The 20,874-nt window shown below is 46.2% G+C and overlaps 1 long non-coding RNA gene and 1 pseudogene across 2 annotated transcripts in view; both read left to right on the top strand.

The window, feature by feature from the left end:
* The first annotated feature begins 17,484 nt into the window (after window positions 1–17,484).
* On the top strand, window positions 17,485–20,357 carry LOC147020786 (uncharacterized). Its single transcript, XR_015062112.1, has 3 exons — window positions 17,485–17,584; window positions 19,939–20,034; window positions 20,157–20,357. It is a non-coding gene; the product is annotated as an uncharacterized LOC147020786 (long non-coding RNA).
* Window positions 20,358–20,500: 143 nt separating this feature from the next.
* The window catches only part of LOC147020785 (uncharacterized), a 44,662-nt pseudogene continuing 44,288 nt past the window's right edge, over window positions 20,501–20,874 (top strand). The window contains exon 1 of the transcript XR_015061394.1: window positions 20,501–20,579. The product of XR_015061394.1 is annotated as an uncharacterized LOC147020785 (transcript). The remainder of the gene's footprint in view (window positions 20,580–20,874) is intronic.

The raw sequence follows: 20,874 nt of genomic DNA, 5'->3' as shown, positions 1-20,874 counted from the left end.
TTTAGTGCTACACAATCTCGAGCCCCATTGCTCGGGTTTGTCCCGAGTGCGTCGGTGGTATTGGTCAGTTAATGACATCAGTCCTGATAACTTCAGAGTGTAAAATGGTTGAATATCATTTAACAGGAGCACCACGTGGAGGTTGTCATCTCGCTCCCTTTTCTTCATTCATGTGTCCTGTGTTTGTGCTGAAAACCCAGGTGACTTCTTCTGTAAATCGGAGTTGTCCATCACTTCTTCTTCTCCATCTGTCTCAAACACTAATCTTCCTTCAGGCACACTCACTTTTTCACTTTTACCTTCCTGGCCAATACGTAAGCACTCTCAGCTTATTCTGCCACGAAGGTTTAGTACGACCTCCTTCGAAGCATTCAGTAACCCAGCTCTTCACCCCAGTCGTGACAGGTGTGAACACTTTTCCAAGAACACTCACGGTTTCCAAACATAAATCGTTTTGTACGAAACACACACAAACTGCTCCACATTTCCCTCTCAACACCATTGGGCTTCCTCTTGCCTCTCACCCCAATCGAGCCTGCACCTCCATCCCTACATCTTGCTCAATCACACTACCTTGCCCCCCTCCCCCACTACCCTCATGATCCCATCGTTGTTCACATTCACACCTTTTCACTCTGGTCCACGAATATCAGAGGCCTACCTGCCTGTCTACCTGCAAGCTTTTCTTTACCTGAGCAAACGCTGTCCTCCTTTCACCTGTAACTGCACATTGAAATTTCACCATGTTATAAACACCAGGACACCTCCATTATCATCCCTGTTCCACCAAACGAGAATTTTGTGTTCCTGGAATTGGTTCTTCATTTTGTCTTTGTCTCCTGTTTTGTATTTTCCAAGAGTCTGTGATGGATGCAGATTGCTGGGGATCATCATGGTGTTTATCTTTCTCCACGAGAGGTTTTCATCGTGAGCTATTGTAACACTCATTTGGTAAAACACTCACTAATTGTTACAACCTTGTGCGAGTCCCTTCATCTGAACCTTCCTTGCCATGTTTTCCAAGTGATCGTACAGTTCCCCTTGGAATGTTTGTGACAATCCTGTTTTTCAAAGTTTTTCAGAAGTGAAATGATCTCACAAGATGTCACCTTTTGTACCCCTTCTTGTCATATCCTCGTGTGTTTGTGTAATTCTATTGTTGCAGGTGAACCTCCTGGAAGGTCACGTCATGGAGGAAGGAGAACAGGGATTCCAGCAGGAGGATGTTATAAACATGGTATAAACACCAGGATTGTCATCTCGCTCCCTTTTCTTCATTCACGTGTCCTGTGTTTGTGCTGAAAACCCATGTGACTTCTCCTGTAAATTGGGGTTGTCCATTGCTTCTTCATCTTGTGCTGTGTTCTGATTGAACGTACCTGGATCGGCACCTGCAGAGGAACCCAGGTACGGTTTGAAACAGCAAAGGGCCGACCGTGTGTCGCTCTTCTTTATTTATTTATGTACTTTTGTCAGTGGGATTATTATTTATTTATAAATTACATTGGTAGGATTTGATTTTTATCCGTAAATGTCGATAAGCATCGATTTCAAATCACTCTCACAGATGAGATTCTTGTGGTTTTAGTATTATGATACACAAAGCGAAGATGAACTGTGATTGGTCTGGAATCTTTCTTCCTTCAGGATATCTGATCATGTCAGGAGAGTAAATGCTTCTTGAATCATTTTTTATTGGAACTTATTCTTTGTTCTTGCACCATCCAGTGGAATATGCTGTGTCCAGTGTCTTCTATATCTCATTCCATGTGGATGGAGAGACAAGATGTCTGCCGTTCAACATTTGAAAGACGAATGGAGTTCATCCTGGTAAAATATTTCTCTTCTTGCACGTTTTGTAATATCCTTGCCCTTGCACATTCCTCGCTGGAACGAACCAAAGGGGCGCACCACTCACTCCTCGAAGAATGCTCCACTCACTCCTCATGGAATGCTTCACTCGCTTCTCTTACAATGCTCCACTTGCTCACCCCTCATACAAGCTGTTCTCCCCTTCTGAAGCTGTGTTCTCCCCTTCTGAAGCTGTGTTCTCCCCTTCTGAAGCTGTGTTCTCCCCTTCTGAAGCTGTGTTCTCCCCTTCTGGAGCTGTGTTCTCCCCTTCTGGAGCTGTGTTCTCCCCTTCTGGAGCTGTGTTCTCCCCTTTATTCATTCCCAAACTCCCTGGACCCTGTTTATGACACAACACTTGGTTCGCAGCTTTGAAATATTAAGCGTCACATAAACCATTGCTGTGATACACAGGTAGATCATGACATCACCTGGGTTTGAATCCCAACACGGCTATAAACTGTCACCCTGGTGTTTCACATGCAGGATATTCATTTCTCCGTGCGCTGAAAACAATGTTTTTTTCAGGATAAATGACATTTATATAAAAAAAAATTTTTTTATAGATTCGCGATCCCTGAGAAGACTCGACCGAACCACAATGTCTCCATCCCAGGATTGAAGCCAAGAGATGTTTATTTTCAAGGCTGTAACACTCCTGTGTGAATCTCCTGACATGTTTAACATGACTACTCGACTGGAATGAAAATTCTCTTCTGGTTATTGCAACACGACGTCAGGTCTGTCTTTTGGGACCGTCAATGTGAACATGTAACTCAGTGCGACCTGCAGCATGGTCGGAATGTCAGCGACAACACCGACCCGCCCTCGCTGGCCTTGTTTGTGTGGAGGGTGACTGTGTCATCCTGTCAAGACTAAAAACAGCACCTGACAAAGGGCGGATGAGCTTCCTTCAGGAACCAATGACCATCCAGTAAGGAGATGGTGTCTCCTCAAAAAATGTAATCCAGGTGTACTACAGGTGTGAAGTAGTCGCTCTCACCCTTTGTGATGCTGAAGATGTCATCTCCTCGTTTTTTCTTGTGTTTCACATTGAAATGAAAGAAGGAATGAAACTCATCTTTGTACATTTATTAACACTCCAGTGTGTTGAGATGAAACTTGAGTCGGAGACATCTCGTTATTTGATTGGTTCTTGAGTTCTTATCGGTGTTGAGATGATCTTTGTGTTCATGTGTTTAAAATTCTCCAGTTTTGTCTGTTTTCCCCCCAATTCAGTGTTACCTTGATAAGTGTTTTCGTACATTGTTTTATTTTATATATTTTTGTGTGAAACATTTCTCTTGAGTGGTTGCGACCAAAAGTCAATGGTTTCGTGTTAACGGATTCACAAAGTTGTCTTTCTTTATTAAAATTATTCTGGTGTGAATTTCCTCTTTTCTCCACTTTTTACTCTGTGCTGAAATGGCCATTGTGTTGTTTTAATAAATACGAAGTTCATGGAATGTTCTTTGTTGTCATTTGTTGAGAAGAATAGTTGTGAAATGTTTTCTGCCTCCTGATTCATTCACAGGTTTTAAACATTGATGGACATTCTCAGTGAGCCAAAAGGTATTTCTGATGTGGTAAACTGATACACCAGCCGTGTTGACAGATTTCTCTGCAAAAGTTAACGTCAGGTCAGGCCAGTTATGGGAGCATGCGCCGGAGCAGCATGTCACAGTGTCCACTTTCAGCTCCGTCTGGCTCCCCCCCAGCAGATGCCTGGCACGTCCCCATTTCCTTGAGATGCCTATCAACCTGGTGCAACCACGAGGCACGTGATCAGCCTTTTGGCCTCCTCTACTCACGAGTCCAAAGTGGTGAGCAGGATCAGTGTCGGGAAAATGAGCCACATGTCCATCCAGCAGCAGGTGACGCTCACGGAATATACAGAAAGCAAATCTCATCTGAATCTCGCTCAGCAACCGCTCGTTGTACATAAAGTCTGACCAGCAATGGCCAACAATTCTCCAAAGAGACATGGCACTGAAAGAGTTAAGTCTTCATCTCAGATCTCTGGTCAGAGTCCAAGTGTCACATCCGTAGAGCAAGACTGGAAGCACCAAGGACTTAAAGACTCGGACTTTGGTCCTCCTAAATAGGTACCGACAGCGCCACATCCCATGATCAAGTGAATCCATGACTCCCCAGGTCTGACTCAGACGTCTATTGGCCTCTGGTTCACAACATGCAGATACATGAGTATCACTGCCAAGATAAGTGAATCTCTGTGTGAGTTCAACATCCTTGCCACAAACAGGTATAGACAAGATAACAGCATCCAAGATGTCATTGAAAGCCTCGATCTTCGTTTTTATGCAGGAAACCGGTAATCCCAATGGCTCCGACTCCTCATTCAATGCGTCGAGCATCCCCAGAAGGATATCCAGCATCTGCGCAAAGATGACTGAATCATCTGTTTAATCAAGGTCAGAGATCGTGATATTCCTAAACAATGCACCGCAACTTGATCTCTCCGACTTCCTCCCCAGAATCCAGTCCATAAAAGTGCTGAAAAATGTGGGGGCCAGTACACACCTCTGAAGAACTCCAGTAACAACTGGAAATGTCAGAGATGGAACGACCACACCTCACAACACGCTCAGTTCCAGAGTACAGTTCAGAATTCAGATTGATCAGGTTTGGTGGCATCCATGAAGACTGAGAATCTTCAAGAGGGCATCCAGATTCACGGAATCGAATGCTTTGCAGTGTTCAACATAGGCTGTGAGCATCCCGTGCTGAAACTCTCATCTACATTCCGTGAGGACCCGAAGAGCAACAAAACGGTCATTCATTGACCTCTTTGGTGTTTCACTGCTCTGGGTACTGGTGCTGAGGCAGATCGTGGCGAGCTCCATCAAGAATTATCCGAGGAAAGACCTTGCCTGGCACTGAGAGCAATGTCACCCCTCAGTGGATGTTGCAGTCCTGATGATCACCCTTCCTTTTAGAGAGAGGGACAACAAGGCCCCTCTTCCAGTCAGTTGGGATGATGCCTGTGATCAGACATAGAATAGTAATGTATACAACGACACGAGTGCAGCGTTTTCAACAGCCTTAAGAAGTTCAGCATGGATGCTACAAATCCCATGAGCTTTACCTCATTTCAACCGGTTCACCGTAGCCTGCGTTTCGACAAATGATGGTGGTTCACAGTTGATTGGAGCGCCAGCAATAGTGATAGTTACACCCCTGATATCCAACTCAACAGCCTGATGGTCAGCCTGGTAGAACCGCTTAAAGTAACCAGCCCGGCGGGCCTTAACTTCGGACTCCTCTGTCAAAAGCCAACCACACTCCGCTCAAACTGCAGTGCACCAATGGATAGGCTTGGAGGAACGCAATGCACTAATTCCTCTATAAGCAGGACAAGAATCACTTGACCACAGATTCCTCGCACACACGACTCCTTGTCCGCCCTCATTGCAGCGCGTACAGTTTTAAGCCTCAACTTGCTGAACAGCTCAGCTCTGCCATTCAGTCTGGCCTGCGACTCTCATCAATGGAATTAAGTGTCATTTGGGAGACAAAGTTCTGCTTCGCCTGAAGGTGGGTTCCAAGACATTCTTCTGGTTGTGGAAATGATACAGGTAACAAGACCAAGATATCCACTTTTTGGCTTCATTCTGCCTCAACGTTGATGTGCACACAAGTTGAAGACAGTTTTCTTAATTTTTGTGCTTCCTTGCAACACAAAATCCAATGTGTGGATCTCCCTGTCTTTGGATGGATTCCTTGCAATCCAACGTGTGGATCTGTCAGGTCAAGTTCGATCTGTGACCTGCTACAGGTACCATGTAAACCTGTACTAACCTGTTCCATGGTCGGGTTGTCGGCGACTAAACCGTCTCCCCCACCAGGTTTTCTGGTGAGGAGGGTGTTTGGATATGGACACCCAGCAGGATTAAAAACAAAACCTGTCAAAGGGCGGAGGAGCTCCTTGTGAGCCAACGGCCATCCATATCTAGTGCCCAACTGTGTCTGCGGACGTCCTCCTGCAGTTGGGTTACTTCTTATTAGGAGGTTGGTGGCAGGATTTGCACTCCGGCCACCGTAAAACGCTTCATTCCGCAAAACGCAAAAACGCAAAAAAATCTGAAAACCCACTCCGTGGGAGTACCTCCTGTGCAGCTTCCCTTCGCAGGGAAGCTCACCGGATGACGGGATTGGGGCAAAGCCTTCGGGACCCCCAATATTTGATAGGAGGGAAACCACGGGGTAACCTCCCTGGGTCAGATTGCGGGAGAGTGTGTCGGAGTGGTGCTGAGGTGTCGTCTACCAGACGGCGGTCTCCTTGGGTTAACCTGAGGCGGTCCCTTTGGGTGGGTGCCTGGAATGTCCTATCCCTAAGAGAGGATGATCACCTGTCTCTGTTATCATCTCAGCTCAAGCGTTTGGACATCGGGATTGCAGCTCTCTCTGAGGTTCGGAGACCGGATTGCGGCGAGATCATGATGGGTGGTTACACCTACTATTGGTCTGGTCGCTCTGATGGTTACCATACCCAAGGAGTTGCTGTAGCTGTGTCCAATAAGCTGACCCCAATGATAATTGAGGTAACACCGGTCAACGAGCGTATTATGAGATTAAGGATTCGCCACTCCTTAGGTGTCATTTCCCTGGTCTCTATTTATGCTCCGACTGAGGCGAGTGATCTCACCGTGAAGGACACATTCTACGCCACACTCGAGTCTGTGGTTGATCAGTGCCCCAGACGAGATACACTTCTAGTCTTGGGGGATTTCAATGCATCGACTGGAACTGATAGGGATGGTAATGAGGTGTGTGTTGGTCCCCATGGGTCAGGAACTATGAACCAGAATAGCACTAAGTTCCTTGACTTTGCAAGAAGTCATGGACTTAGGGTGGCTGGTTCATGGTTTCAGCGCCCGCAAGCTCATCGCTGGACTTGGTATTCCAACGCTGGCGGTGTGGCAAAGGAGATTGACCATGTCCTCATTGACGGTCGTTGGAGGATGATCCAGAACTGCAGGGTCTACCGGAGTGCTCAGTTCCTCAATACTGACCACAGGCTTGTTGTAGCAACTCTAAAGCTGCACCTTAAATCCTGGAGAATGGTACCATCCCAGCCTAGGCTGGATGTTGCCAAGCTCAGGGATGAGAGAGTAGCTGAGGAGCTTGCGAACAGGCTGAGTGGACACTTGGGGGTCTGGGTGCTTTGGGGGGTCCTGAAGAGTTGTGGAGCACCTTCAAGACCACGGTCCTTGATGTTGCCGGTGGATGCCTTGGAGTTCACCGCAGGGCAAAGAAGAATTTTGTCTCTCAAGGGACACTGGATACCATTGACCAGAGTCGCAGGGCCAGGCTGAATGGCAGAGCTGAGCTGTTCAGGGAGCTGAGGCGTAAAACTGTACGTGCACTGAGGGTGGACAAGGAGGCCTATGTGCGAGGAATCGTGAGGGGGTAGAGCATCACCTGTGGACAGTTGATTCTCGTCCCGCTTACAGGGGAATTCACGCATTACGTTCATCCAAGCCCATCCCTCGGAGCACTGCAGTTCGAGCAGAGAGTGGTAGGCTCTTGACAGAGGAGTCTGAAGTGAAGGCCCGCTGGGCCGGTTACTTTGAGCGGTTGTACCAGGCTGATCCCCCAGCTGCCGAGTTGGACGTCAAGGGTGTTACAATCCCTGTTGCTGACCCTCGAATCAACTGTGGTCCACCATCGCTTGTGGAAACACGGGCTGCGGTGAACCAGTTGAAACGGGGCAAAGCTCCAGGGATCTGTGGCATCCATGCTGAACTTCTCAAGGCTGGGGGAAATGCTGCACTCGTGTCGTTGCATGCAGTTTTGTGCTCTGCCTGGAACACAGGCATCATCCCAGCTGACTGGAAGAGGGACCTTGTTGTCCCTCTCTGGAAAGGGAAGGGTGATCGCTAAGACTGCAACAACTACCGAGGGGTGACGCTGCTCTCAGTGCCGGGCAAGGTCTTTGCTTGGATAATTCTTGATAGGGTTCGCCACCATCTGCTTGAGCAACAGCGTCCAGAGCAGTCAGGCTTTACACCAAAGAGGTCAACGATTGACCGTATCCTTGCACTTCGTGTCCTCACCGAACGCAGACGAGAGTTTCGGCAGGGGCTGCTTGCAGCCTATGTTGATCTCTGTAAAGCGTTCGATTCAGTGAATCGGGATGTCCTCTGGAGGATTTTTGGTCTTCGTGGGGTGCCACCAAAACTGATCGATCTGATGTCTGAACTCTAATCTGGTACTGAGAGTGCTGTGAAGTGTGGTGGTACCATCTCTGACTTATTTCCAGTTGTTACTGGAGTTCGTCAGGGATGTGTACTTGCTCCCACACTTTTCAGCACTTGTATGGACTGGATTCTAGGGAGGATGTCGGACAGATCAAGTTGCGGTGCATCGTTTGGCAATGTCAAGATCTCGGACCTTGATTTTGCAGATGATGCAGTCATCTTTGCGGAGACTTTAGACATCCTCTTGGGGGCCCTCGAGGTGCTGAATGAGGAGTCGGAGCCGTTGGGATTACGGATTTCTTGGGTCAAAACTAAGATCCAGGCTTTCGGTGACATCTTGGATGCTGCTGTCCTGTCTGTGTCTGTTTGTGGTGAGGATGTTGAGGTCGTGGATAGATTCACTTACCTTGGCAGTGATATTCATGTCTCCGCAGGTTGTGAGCCGGAGGTCAATAGACGTCTGGGTCGGGCCTGGGGAGTCATGGATTCACTGGATCATGGGGTGTGGCGCTGCCGGTACCTGTGCGGGAGGACGAAAGTCCGAGTCTTCAGGTCCTTGGTACTTCCAGTCTTGCTCTATGGGTGCGAGACTTGGACTTTGACCAAGGATCTGAGACGGAGACTTAATTCCTTTGGTACCAGGTCTCTTCGGAGAATCCTTGGCTATCGCTGGTCGGATTTTGTGTCCAACGAGTGGTTGCTGAGAGAGACTCGGATGAGATTTGTTTCCTGCATAGTCCGTGAGCGTCAGCTGCGGCTGTATGGGCATGTGGCTCGTTTTCCTGACGCTGATCCTGCTCACCAGATTCTCTCAGCGAGGGAGTCTCATGAGTGGAGGAGGCCAGTGGGCCGACCACGTGCCTCATGGTTGCAGCAGGTTGACCATCATCTCAAGGAGATGGGGATGGGCCTGGCATCTGCCTGGGGGATGGCCAGACGGAGGCCCCTGGAGTACCGGCGGAAAGTGGACGCAGCGACGCGCTGTTCTGGCACATGCTCCCATACCTGACCTGACCTTGCAACAACTTCTTCATGAAGCTTGATTGTGTAACATCATGCCCATTGCAAATAGACACAAACGCCAAGGTGGGGGTGAAATTATGTATTGTTGCGGGCCGGGGGGGGTGGTCGGTGGCGATAAACGACCACTTGGTGGAGCAGTGGAGTCGTCTCCCACCGAACACCCGGAATTTAGGTCGTGACTCTCGGATAAGTCCGAGAGTTCATGGATCCCTTGGCGGAACGTGGTCGCCAATATTTTGACGGCGTGGGGTAGGGTTAGTTGCCTAATTTCAATATACCTAAATACCCACGTCGTCCAACGACCGGGGAAAACCACACCCTCGACGGACCTCGGGCGGAACGGACCGTTTACCAAGCCAGATCCGGGTGTAAACCGAGCAGGGATTACCAAGATCCGTCGGTCCAAGTGGCAACTTACCGGCCCGAACGGCCTTACTAATTCTCAAACCCGCACCATGCAAGGCCAACGAAAGCACGAACAACGAACTGGAACATTTAACAGGGGTTTATTTATCGATCTATAATTCCAGCAATGTGTGTGTGTGTGTGTGTGTGTGTGTGTGTGTGTGTGTGTGTGTGTGTGTGTGTGTGTGTGTGTGTGTGTGTGTGTGTGTGTGTTTGTGTGTGTGTGTGTGTGTGTGACCGCTGTTTCTCAACAACCACTGGTCCGATCTAATTGAAACGTGCCAGGTATATTGCTGGGGCCCTGTTGACGTGCCTTTTCAAAGTTTGATATTAATCGGATAAGTGCTTCCCAAGTTATGGCCATTAATTTACCAACCAATGAAAGGACACGTTGCTGCGCAGGCGTGGCTGTGTCGGCCAGTGCGTGGCCGGCCGATAATGACGTCACGTTATTACGGTTACGATGGAGATCGGTGCATTAGTTACCGTGGCGTAGGAGTGGCAATGGTCAATGGCAGCGAATGTCATGGCAAGCAAAGACAGGGAGGTAAATGATTTTAATTAACTCTGTGTGTGTAAGTATCACAGCAGTTGTTACTTCAATGCAAGCGATAATTTGTGGAAACGGTCCATGCTCTTCCTTGGGACGGAGCCTCGATCTGAGGGGTTTGAGGCTCCGCCCAAGCCTTCAGCCGAAAACACGTGGGCAATGGCGACCGGTCGAGTGCGGGACGGTGGCGTTGTTGTAGTGGATGTCGTTGCAGTTGACAAGGAAAAACCGAGCGAAAAAATAACTCGAAGCGCACACATGTAATTCCCATTAGACAGAAGGAAGGATTCTAACTATAAAGACATACTATCGAAATAACTAACTTTGGGACCTGAATGTTGAGTGCGCATGGTTTCCAGATTCGGAACAGTATTTCAATCAAGGTACATGTACAGAACTAGTCAGTTGGAGTGTGCAGTGCAAGAGGTTCGTAAATGGTGTGATGGAGAAAGTGTAGCTCAGTAGCTGATGTTGAAGACCTTCGGGTCCTCTTGGCCTCAATGCTGCAAGCTGAAGTACTTGTGTGAATAGTTCTCCCAAGAGAGAAAGAGAGCCTGGGCCCTGGAGGGATCCCAGGGTGCTGATTGCTTCCTGGTGGTGCCTTACACCTGGGCGAGCCTCTCGTGCATGAGTTGGACCTGACGTGGTCTGGGGCAGTTGGGTTTCCTTTCCTTACCTCCCACTGAAGGTCGACAGAGGTTATGTTTTCACGCCTGTGTGTCTGGTTGTCTGTGACCAGGATATCTCAAAAAGTTGAAGATGGATTCGGACAAAATTTAGTGGAGAAGTTGGGTGTGTGCCAAGGACGAAATCGTTAGATTTTGGTGAAAAATACAAGAATTTTAAAGTGATTCTTCATCATTTAGAGATAGGATGAAAAACAATATGTGGCACGATATTTCAAAAAGTTGTGGATGACTTATGACAAAACGAGGTTGATGAGTTGGTGAGATGACAAGAACAAGCCGATGGTAATTTCGTTCAGGTTCAGGTCCTGATCCAGATCCATCCTATCAGTGGGATACAAAATATCAACTGTTCAGCCTGGTGGAGGTATACGTTCTTCCCAGTATAGTTCTCGTTATTGCCCGTTATGGACTATATTCATGTGTTCAATCAACATGTGAAATACTGATGCGGTGTGGGGGCAGATCAAGGACACACCTGGCTTTTTGTGTGATTCCTCATTTTGTATGTCTACACCCACAACCACGACCATACCCTTTGGTGGTTTGTAAGCTGGCTGCCCTTTGTTGTTTAACTCCTCCATGAGCCTGTAGACTCTTGTATAAAAACACAAGGTTTGATTCAAAAACGTTTGATGCATATTGTCCATTTAACATTAATAACAACACAAAAAGCACCTCAGGATTGTCTATGTGAGGCCTTAAAAATTTGGAAAAACCAGGAGCAGAGTGGGCCATCATCATCTCGACACCTACAAGGTTCTCCTGCTGGTCCCTGATCCGAGACCCAGACCCCCATCCTTGGAGTTGAATCCACACTGGCACGATATAATTCCAGGACATTACCATTTTTAAATGTCCATGATATTGTTGCGGTTTTGGAAACCACCTCCCTCCAAAGCAATAGCAACCACCATACAGCGGTCTCTCGACAGTTATTCCATTAATATACGTTCAGATAGTCCCTTCCCTTTTGTCTAGCAGGGCAACGGGACAGTGGGTTGTGTGGATCTCACAGTTGGGTCTTATATTTGTCTTCATTCCTACTCTTTTCATCTTCTTCCTGAAAAAAATCAAAGCAGGCACTGCACTCAGACAGCCACCTGTAAAAACTGCAGCCACACACAATGTATACATCTTTACGAAGGGCAAGCGATGCAGCAAACAATAAACAACCTCCACCCACTGTACAGGCCGCACGAGGCGTGTTCTTTTCAACCCATCTCTCCATTTAATAATCATATCTATCTTCTTCTTCAACTCAACCCGACATACATAATTATATCCAAACTTTTCCCTTAATTCCCTGACACAGATTAGGGCTGGCAGCATGCATCCCACCGCCTTTGATAACCGCAAACATGATGCTCGATGGTGGGTGGACCCGCACGCTGACCATGTGCTTAATGGTGGACTCGCGCACGGCCATGATACTTTATCATCATAAAGAACGGGGCACGAATTACCCACGTCTTTTGTCGGGTCTGCGCATGGGGTTACAATGACATCTTACCATCGGTCTTCACTCACCACGACGGCAACAAATGTCTCCTGCAGACGGCCAACATCCTCCCACACCTACGCCTCGATGCAGCTGCTACCAAGCAGAGGCATGCTGTGCGGCCGGATCGCTCGGGCCGCGTGGTGCACCGTGGAGCAGGCACATGGACCAGCGCCAACCGCGGGTCGCCGGGACACGGCACGGGGTTCGGTGCAAAGCTATTCATATCACGGAGTTCGGTGCAAGGTCATTCATGTCATGGTGCTCGGAGCGAGACGATTCCTCAGCTTGGAACCATCTAGCCGGAAGTGAAGTGGAGCCGCTTCCAGTCATGGCGACCAGCTCGTGTGCTGGTCGGGGCCCAACCAGAGCGCCCGATTCGGGTGACGACACCGCTTCGGGTCATCGACCCCGCCCCACCGGATCTATAAAAGGACGGTCGCAGTCGTCGTCGTTCCTCGTGTGTCGTTCCAGAGTCGGCGTTGTTCCTGCCCATCGTTCCTTTCTTCATTCCTGTTGGCTCGTTCTGTCTGACTTGGGATCGACAACCTACCCATTCGCCTGCCGGCTCAGTCTTTTTTACCAATTCGCTTGCTGGCTCTGCCTCTCAACACCCATTGGCTTTTGGCTCCACCCAAGTTCCTCCTCCAGGGTTACTTGCCTAATTTCAATATACCTCAATACCCACGCAGTCTAACTACCGTGGAACCACACCCTCGGTCGAGTCTGTCCGATCCGAGTCGCAGGTAACGACTCGGATCCGGCGTAACCGAGCGGAGTTACCAGAGCCGCGCCGGACCAAATGAACAATTTACCCTCGCTATCTCTCAATACACAGCGTGCCAAGCCAATGAAAGAAACACAGAAACGAGCTGGAACATTTTACAAAAGGGATTTATTTATAGCAATATTCGGGGAGGGGAGACACAGAGCAGAGTTATCACAAATAAAAGAAATGTAATATCAAAAGAAAACACTTAAACAGCTCTATTTAACAGATGTGGCCCACGGACACACACACACACACACACACACACACACACACACACACACACACACACACACACACAAACACACCCAAAATAACTGGACCCGTAGGTCTATCTCGGTCAAGCCGGGCCGGGGTACCTGTCCGCTTCGTGTGGCCACACCGACTCCGAACCACTGGTGGGACTCGAACCCACGACCCGAAGTCCACGGCTTAGGATCCTGGCTGCTCGACTACCAGACCTGCCCTCCAAAGGACTGCAGACTGCTCCAACTACGACCATCTGCAGAACCCTCTGCAGTCGCCACAATCACACGGTCTCCCGAAAAACTGGTCCAGACCAAGCCAATCTCCGACCGTCTGCCGCAATCGCCACGATCCTCCGAACTGCCGTCCTCTCCGCTTTCTTGAGGAGGGAGGCGCTTCTCTCCCCGCTACTCGCCTCCTGATTGGACGGTGGGTTGTCAGGCGACTCATGGCGGCCTCCCGATTGGCTGGGGCACGTGTGTGGTGCTCGCTCTCCGCTCATTGGCTGGAGGAAACGCTCTCTGCCCCTCCTCGGAACGGAGCTTCGACCCGAGGCAACGAAGGCTCCGCCCACGTCCTCAGCCAAAAACACGTGTGTAATGGTGACCGGTCGAGTGCGGGGTGGCGTTGTTGTAGTGGATGTAGTAGTAGTAGCTGTAGTTGTTGTTGGTGGTGAAGAAGCAAAGATGGGCGTTGTTGTCGTTGTTGGTGGTGTAAAAATCCCAACTATAAAATAATTCACAACGCACATACAATTAATCACCCATTAAACATAGGGCGGGACCCTACCTAGAAACACATACTTACCGATATAACTAATCTATAAGGACTCTGGCTGTTGTGTGTGATGGCTTCCAGATTCGTAACAATATTATGCAAGAGAAGCATCGATCTGCACAGAAGATGAGTAGTTGCCATCTTGCCAGCATCTCCCCACCATGGGTAATCTGTGTCAATGTACAATATGCATTCAGATGCCAACAATTTCATCATCTTCATTTTCGCCAAATGCCAGCTGTGTTGTTTGTTCAACTTGACCCTCTCCAGTTTCCACAAGCAGGAGTACACTCAACGTCGTGCTTCTTGCATGTGCACCTCAAGCTGCTGCAGTCGGTCTGGTAGTTGCACCTGATGACCCGCAGCAGCTCCTCAGGAGCAGGAGCTGGGTCTGTCTGGAGGTGGGTGAGCCCCTTGTCGCTCCGCCACCATCCCCATATCCATTCCATCTTTAACATCGCACTCCAAGTGAGACCGGGTGCTGTATAATAATGAGCTGGTTCTAATCCTGAGGAATCCTTATTCTGAAAGACCTCTCGAAAGGCTTCAAACACATCAGCCAACAGCAGAACATCAGTCTTGACACAGAGGTCGTGGTATTCACGTAGGTTTTGATATTGACCTCATTCCACAAATTTTTCTGTGTGCGTTGATATTCTTTATCATCAATATGACTTTTATTAAGTTTGTGAAAAAGTTCTCTTGAGGAGGGAGTTGTGTTTCATTAAATCTGTCAAAGTGGTCCATGTAGTCAAAATGATATACCTACTCTACACCTCTTAATGAAAAGAGTTCCATTTCATCCTGATTTGAGAAATGACTGGATATTAGAAAATGATATGAAACTTGAAGCTAATTTCGATGATGAACTGGATCAATACATTTGTACTAATCAAGAAATCTTATAAGAGTTTTGTGCTTCATTCAAATTGATTTGGTGCAAGAGATGTAGTTCTGGTCTGTGTTAGGAATAGGAGATATGTTCCCAACTGTCGAGAGTTCATGTATGAACAAATTGAGTTTGTTGTAGTTTGCATTATTGTAAATAAAGACAGGAATGAAAAAGGAAGTTTGTAATTGAGATTACGACTTTGATGAGCAGGTCCTCCGTATTTTCCTGAAATACGACAATGATCTCTCACCTTGACGTCGGTGATTTCATCTTGGCAAATATGACAAATGTTCGATTATTTAAACTCATTTTTCTCGTCTTGAGATAACCTTTTACAAGGGTTTGTTACCCCCACCACCGAAGGTGTAAGGAGGGTATGTTTTCACCTTTCTGTCTGTTTATGTGCAGGATATCTCAAAATGTTGTGGACAGATTTGGATGAAATTTGGACAGGTTGGATGTGTGATAAGGACGAACTGATTCGATTTTGGTGAAGAACCGGATCCGGATCCGGCAAGTAGAATTATGAAAGTGATTCTTCACCATTGAGAGATGGGGCCAAAATCGATAAATAGCATGATATCCCAAGTTGTGGATGGATTCGGACAAAACTGGGAGGGCATGTTGGGTGAGTGACCAGAAAGAATTGATAGAATTTTCCTGAAGATCCGGATGTGATAATTATTTCATTTTCAAAGTGATTCTTCACCATTAAGAGATGGGGCAAAAACCGATATATGGCACGATATTTCAAAAAGTTATTCGTCTCGATATGTTTCACTGGATCAGGCATTGCGGAGCAGAGGTATGCGCTCGACCGAGTGCCCTTGAAGTATGTCTCTGCATTGATCATTCTCGGTTCTCAGTAACCCTGTAATAAATACATTTTTTTCCAAATCACCAGTTCTCTTGACCCTTGTCATCCAGTGAAATTTGCTTGAAAATGTTCTGGTTGTTTGTGTCCTTTGTGACGTCATGAATAACAGGAAGTTTCCTGTTTGGAATGATTTTAAATTTTGTTTGATTTCCAGACAGACAGAGAGAGAGGGAGAGAGTAAAAAATGATCACTCCTCTGTGTACCTGTGTGCTCGGGATGAATTCAGAGCAAAGTAGTGTTAAACATCAGGTTCGTTTTCAGATTCATGTTCAGAATAAAACATTAAATTGAAATCAAGTTGTTCCTCAATAATCAACCGACGTTTGTAGACAGAAGGACAGACGGACAGAAGTGAACCAATTGTTGAACCCTGCACCTCAGGTCACGTGTGTGGGGTAAAAACATCCGATGTACAAGGTGAGCAATTATAATTCATCTTGATACAATATTTCCCAGATGTGGAGAGGTTTGCAGCCATGTTGTAGTTCTGATTTTCAAAGGTGATGCAGCTGTGTCATGGTTCTAGAACCATCCACGTGATCAGAGCATGATTGATGACGTGCTGCTTTGCGTTTACAATGGGACCATTGTGACGTGAGTGAACTTTCCGGTAAATACCCCAAACAATTAAATATCTGGGAATGTAAATATCTCATTCCCTTCATCATGATGACGAGTTATCAGAGCCGATGTAACGTCACCTGCGCACGCACACACACACACACACACACACACACACACACACACACACACACACACACACACACACACACACGATCTCCATTGTGTTTCGGTGTTCAGTTCCTTCTGACCATCACCTCAAACCGCTCCGTTGTCGATCACTCTCTGCAGGTATCAGATGAAATTCGAACCCCGAACCCTTTTAAAAAGCATTGTTACACCAAACCACGACGAAATAAATCACCATGATTCCACAAACACAAACAAAAATGATAAATACAGTGAATGGGCTTTGCCGTGCAGGCACCAACCTCCTTCAGCGGTTCAGGTGGACGATCCTTCATGTTTCCCGGAAGTTACCGCCTGTACCACGTGATCAATCTCATGTCATCACCGTGACGTCTTTCAGAGAAAAGGAGTCACGTGATCAATCCAATGTCGTCACCGTGACGTCTTTCAGAGAGAAGGAAAACGAGTCACGTGATTAACGGTTTTTTGTGTGAAACTGACGTGGTGTCTTCCAATCCGTTTCGATATTAAAATCGGATCTTCTTCACATTCACAGTTATGATGTGAACGGATAATTCGAAAAAATCTAACGAAATTTAGTCAAAAATTTAATTTAATTAGTCAGCGCAGATGTTTGCCAAACGATCACACACAATAAAGCGTACCAATACACCGCCTGGAGCATGTATTAATTACGAGGATCTGGAGTTCCCGTGGAAAAACAAAAAACCCGACGTGAGTGATGAAATGATATAAATGTCAGAGGAGAATATAACAATTACAGTTAACGAGTCATGAAATAAAAACATTCTCGCACATTTGATTTTAGTTTTCTTCAGTCATTGAAACCAATTAATAAATCATACTTAACCCAATAACGTCCTTTAAGGGATATTTAACGTCCTTCGGTGAATGCTAGCAGATTGGATAGCCGACTTAACGTCGTTTCCAAAGGATCAGGTGTGCTCATTGATGCATCACCCTGCGCTGAACATCACCAGGACGACAGTTTACAGTCAGACTGGCAGTTTAACCCCCACCAGGTGGATGAGAGTGAAGTCCGCTCCCTCTGACCTGTCATCCCGTGAACCTCGAAAAGTGCTGGTTAACTTAGTTTGGTTATCTGGGTTTGGTTAACTTAGTTTAAAAAACATTTATTCAGTTTTTAATGTAAATTTATCATCAAATCAAACAAATGAAATCGATTGTGGAAAAAACGTTCCGTTGGTCGGAATAAGAGACCTGGATGTCGGTTATTTTTGTTCTGTTGCTAAGCAACAAAATGTGACGTGACTCTGCAGTTGTGTTTGGTCCGAGTTGATAACTGTCACGCTCTTTGGAGGTTCAACCGTTTGGACTTTTATCGTTTGTGTTGGACCCTGTTCCTCGTTCACTTCGACTTATTGTACAGGTGAGGGAGGGCAGGTGGGTGGAGTACAGGTGAGGGAGGGCAGGAGGGTGGAGTACAGGTAAGGGAGGGCAGGTGGGTGGAGAACAAGTGAGGGAGGGCAGGAGGGTGGAGTACAGGTAAGGGAGGGCAGGTGGGTGGAGTACAAGTGAGGGAGGGCAGGTGGGTGGAGTACAGGTGAGGGAGGGCAGGTGGGTGGAGAACAGATGGTTGGAGTACAGGTGGTGGAGTACAGATGAGGGAGTACAGGTGCAGGAGTACAGATGAGGGAGTACATGTGGAGGGAGTACAGGTGGTTGGAGTACAGGTGGTGTACAGATGAGGGAGTACAGGTGGTGGAGTACAGGTGGAGGGAGTACAGGTGGTTGGAGTACAGGTGGTGGAGTACAGATGAGGGAGTACAGGTGGTGGAGTACAGATGGTTGGAGTACAGGTGGTGGAGTACAGATTAGGGAGTACAGGTGGAGGGAGTACAGGTGGTTGGAGTATAGGTGAGGGAGTACAGGTGAGGGAGGGCAGGAGGTTGGAGATCGTTGTTTGAATTTGTTTTATTCTTTAATTCACAAAGAAAGAGAGAAATTCTCAACAAGGAGATGAGAGTGATCTTGAGAGGAGGAAAAATCTTCAGGGAATTGTTATCTTCATGAAAGAATGTGGATCAAGATCATGATTATTACTGGATCAAGATCATGATTGTTACTGGATCAAGATCATGATCGTTACTGGATCAAGATCATGATTGTTGCTGGATCAAGATCATGATTGTTACTGGATCAAGATCATGATCGTTACTGGATCAAGATCATGATTGTTACTGGATCAAGATCATGATCGTTACTGGAACAAGATCATGATCGTTACTGGATCAAGATCATGATTTTTACTGGATCAAGATCATGATTGTTACTGGATTAAAATTGTGATCGTTACTGGATCAAGATCATGATTATTACTGGATCAAGATTATGATTGTTACTGGATCAAGATCATGATTGTTAATGGGTCAAGATCATGATTGTTACTGGATCAAGATCATGATTGTAACTGGATCAAGATCATGATCGTTACTGGATCAAGATCATGATTGTTACTGGATCAAGATCATGATTGTTCCGAGATTAAGATCGTGACCGTTACTGGATCAAGATCATGATTGTTACTGGATCAAGATTATGATTGTTACTGGATCAAGATCGTCACTGGATGAAGATCATGATTGTAACTGGATCAAGATTATGATTGTGACTGGATCAAGATCATTACTGGATTAAGATCGTGATTGTTACTGGATCAAGATCATGATTGTTACTGGATTAAGATTGTGATCGTTACTGGATCAAGATCATGATTGTTACTGGATCAAGATTATGATTGTTACTGGATCAAGATCGTTAGTGGATCAAGATCATTACTGGATTAAGATCGTGATCATTACTGGATCAAGATTGTGATCGTTACTGGATCACGATCATGATTGTTACTGGATCAACATAATGATTGTTACTGGATCAAGATTATGATTGTTACTGGATCAAGATTATGATTGTTACTGGATCAAGATCGTGATTGTTACTGGATCAAGATCATGATTTTTACTGGATCAACATCATGATTGTTACTGGATCAAGATTATGATCGTTATTGAGATATTTATTATTTGTTTTCTTGTGTATTTTTTTATTTGTTTTCTTGTGTATTTATTTATTTATTTGTTTTCTTGTGTATTAATTTTTTTATTTGTTTTCTTGTGTATTTATTTATTTATTTGTTTTCTTGTGTATTTATTTATTTGTTTTCTTGTGTATTTATTTGTTTGTTTATTTATTTATTTGTTTTCTTGTGTATTAATTTTTTATTTGTTTTCTTGTGTATTTATTTATTTATTTGTTTTCTTGTGTATTTATTTATTTCTTTTCTTGTGTATTTATTTATTTTCTTATGTATTTATTTATTTGTTGATTTATTTGTTTTCTTGTGCATTTATTTGTTTATTTATTTATTTTATCTCTCAGTAACCCTTTATCTCTGTTTTCCATTCCTGCAGAATCTGCGATGAGGCATAACGTGAATGTTGAGAGGGCGCTGAACGAGTCTCTCAACAGTGACAAGACCCCCCATTGCGAACCAAACACCAACAAATGTGGGTTTTCTTTTTGGCTTTCTGGATCTACACCGGTGTGTTGTTGAACTCGTACCGTGATATCATGGAGTTGATGCCAAATATATGTATATGACACCATATTTGGGTTTTGCTTCCTGCAGATGACGATCACAATGGGAGACATGTTCCCACACCTGACCATCACACACCGGGTGAGCTCTCCTTGGAGTGGCGAAGAAGTCGAGGCATTGGGGCAGGTTTGAAGAACGGTGGTAACACTTGTTTTTTGAACGCTACGCTCCAATGCCTGACGTACACAGCACCCTTGGTGAACCACCTGCTGTCGGGGAGTCGTGGTGGTGATGGTGTGTACCTCGCCCTGTTCATCTATATCTTCACTTAGTTTCTCTACCCTACAACCATAATTATTCAGTGGCATGATCATTCAGTTTTTGTTTTTTTATCACGTGCAGGTGAGCACACTTCATCATGCACATTGTGTACGATGCGCCAACACATCATCAAGGCGATGTCAGACACAAGGACACCGTTCCTCCCATGGCCCTTCATTTCACGGCTCCAAAGTGAGTGCAATGTGCCCGACGAGAGTGAAACACCATCATTAACGGTGTTTGGTGGAGTTATTATCGTATACTGCAGTACTAGCTCGTGTGCACCGGAAAGAAACGTCACAGGGAGATTCATTGATGCATGAATAATGATCCACACATCCTGATCGACAACAACTCCATCATAGTCCCCTATACTCACCACCAAGACCCCTCCATCCTGGGAGTTGTTTGACCGTTTTAAAATTGCAGGTTTACAAATGCATCATTCTGAGGGTGTGAGAATGAAAAAACTGAAACCGATCCTTTT

This window comes from Eptatretus burgeri, chromosome 9 (assembly GCF_056783735.1).
Source record: "Eptatretus burgeri isolate ZD-2024b chromosome 9, Ebu_testis_v1, whole genome shotgun sequence".
Classification (NCBI taxonomy): Eukaryota; Metazoa; Chordata; class Myxini; order Myxiniformes; family Myxinidae; genus Eptatretus; species Eptatretus burgeri.
This window is presented reverse-complemented; position numbering and strand designations above follow the sequence as displayed.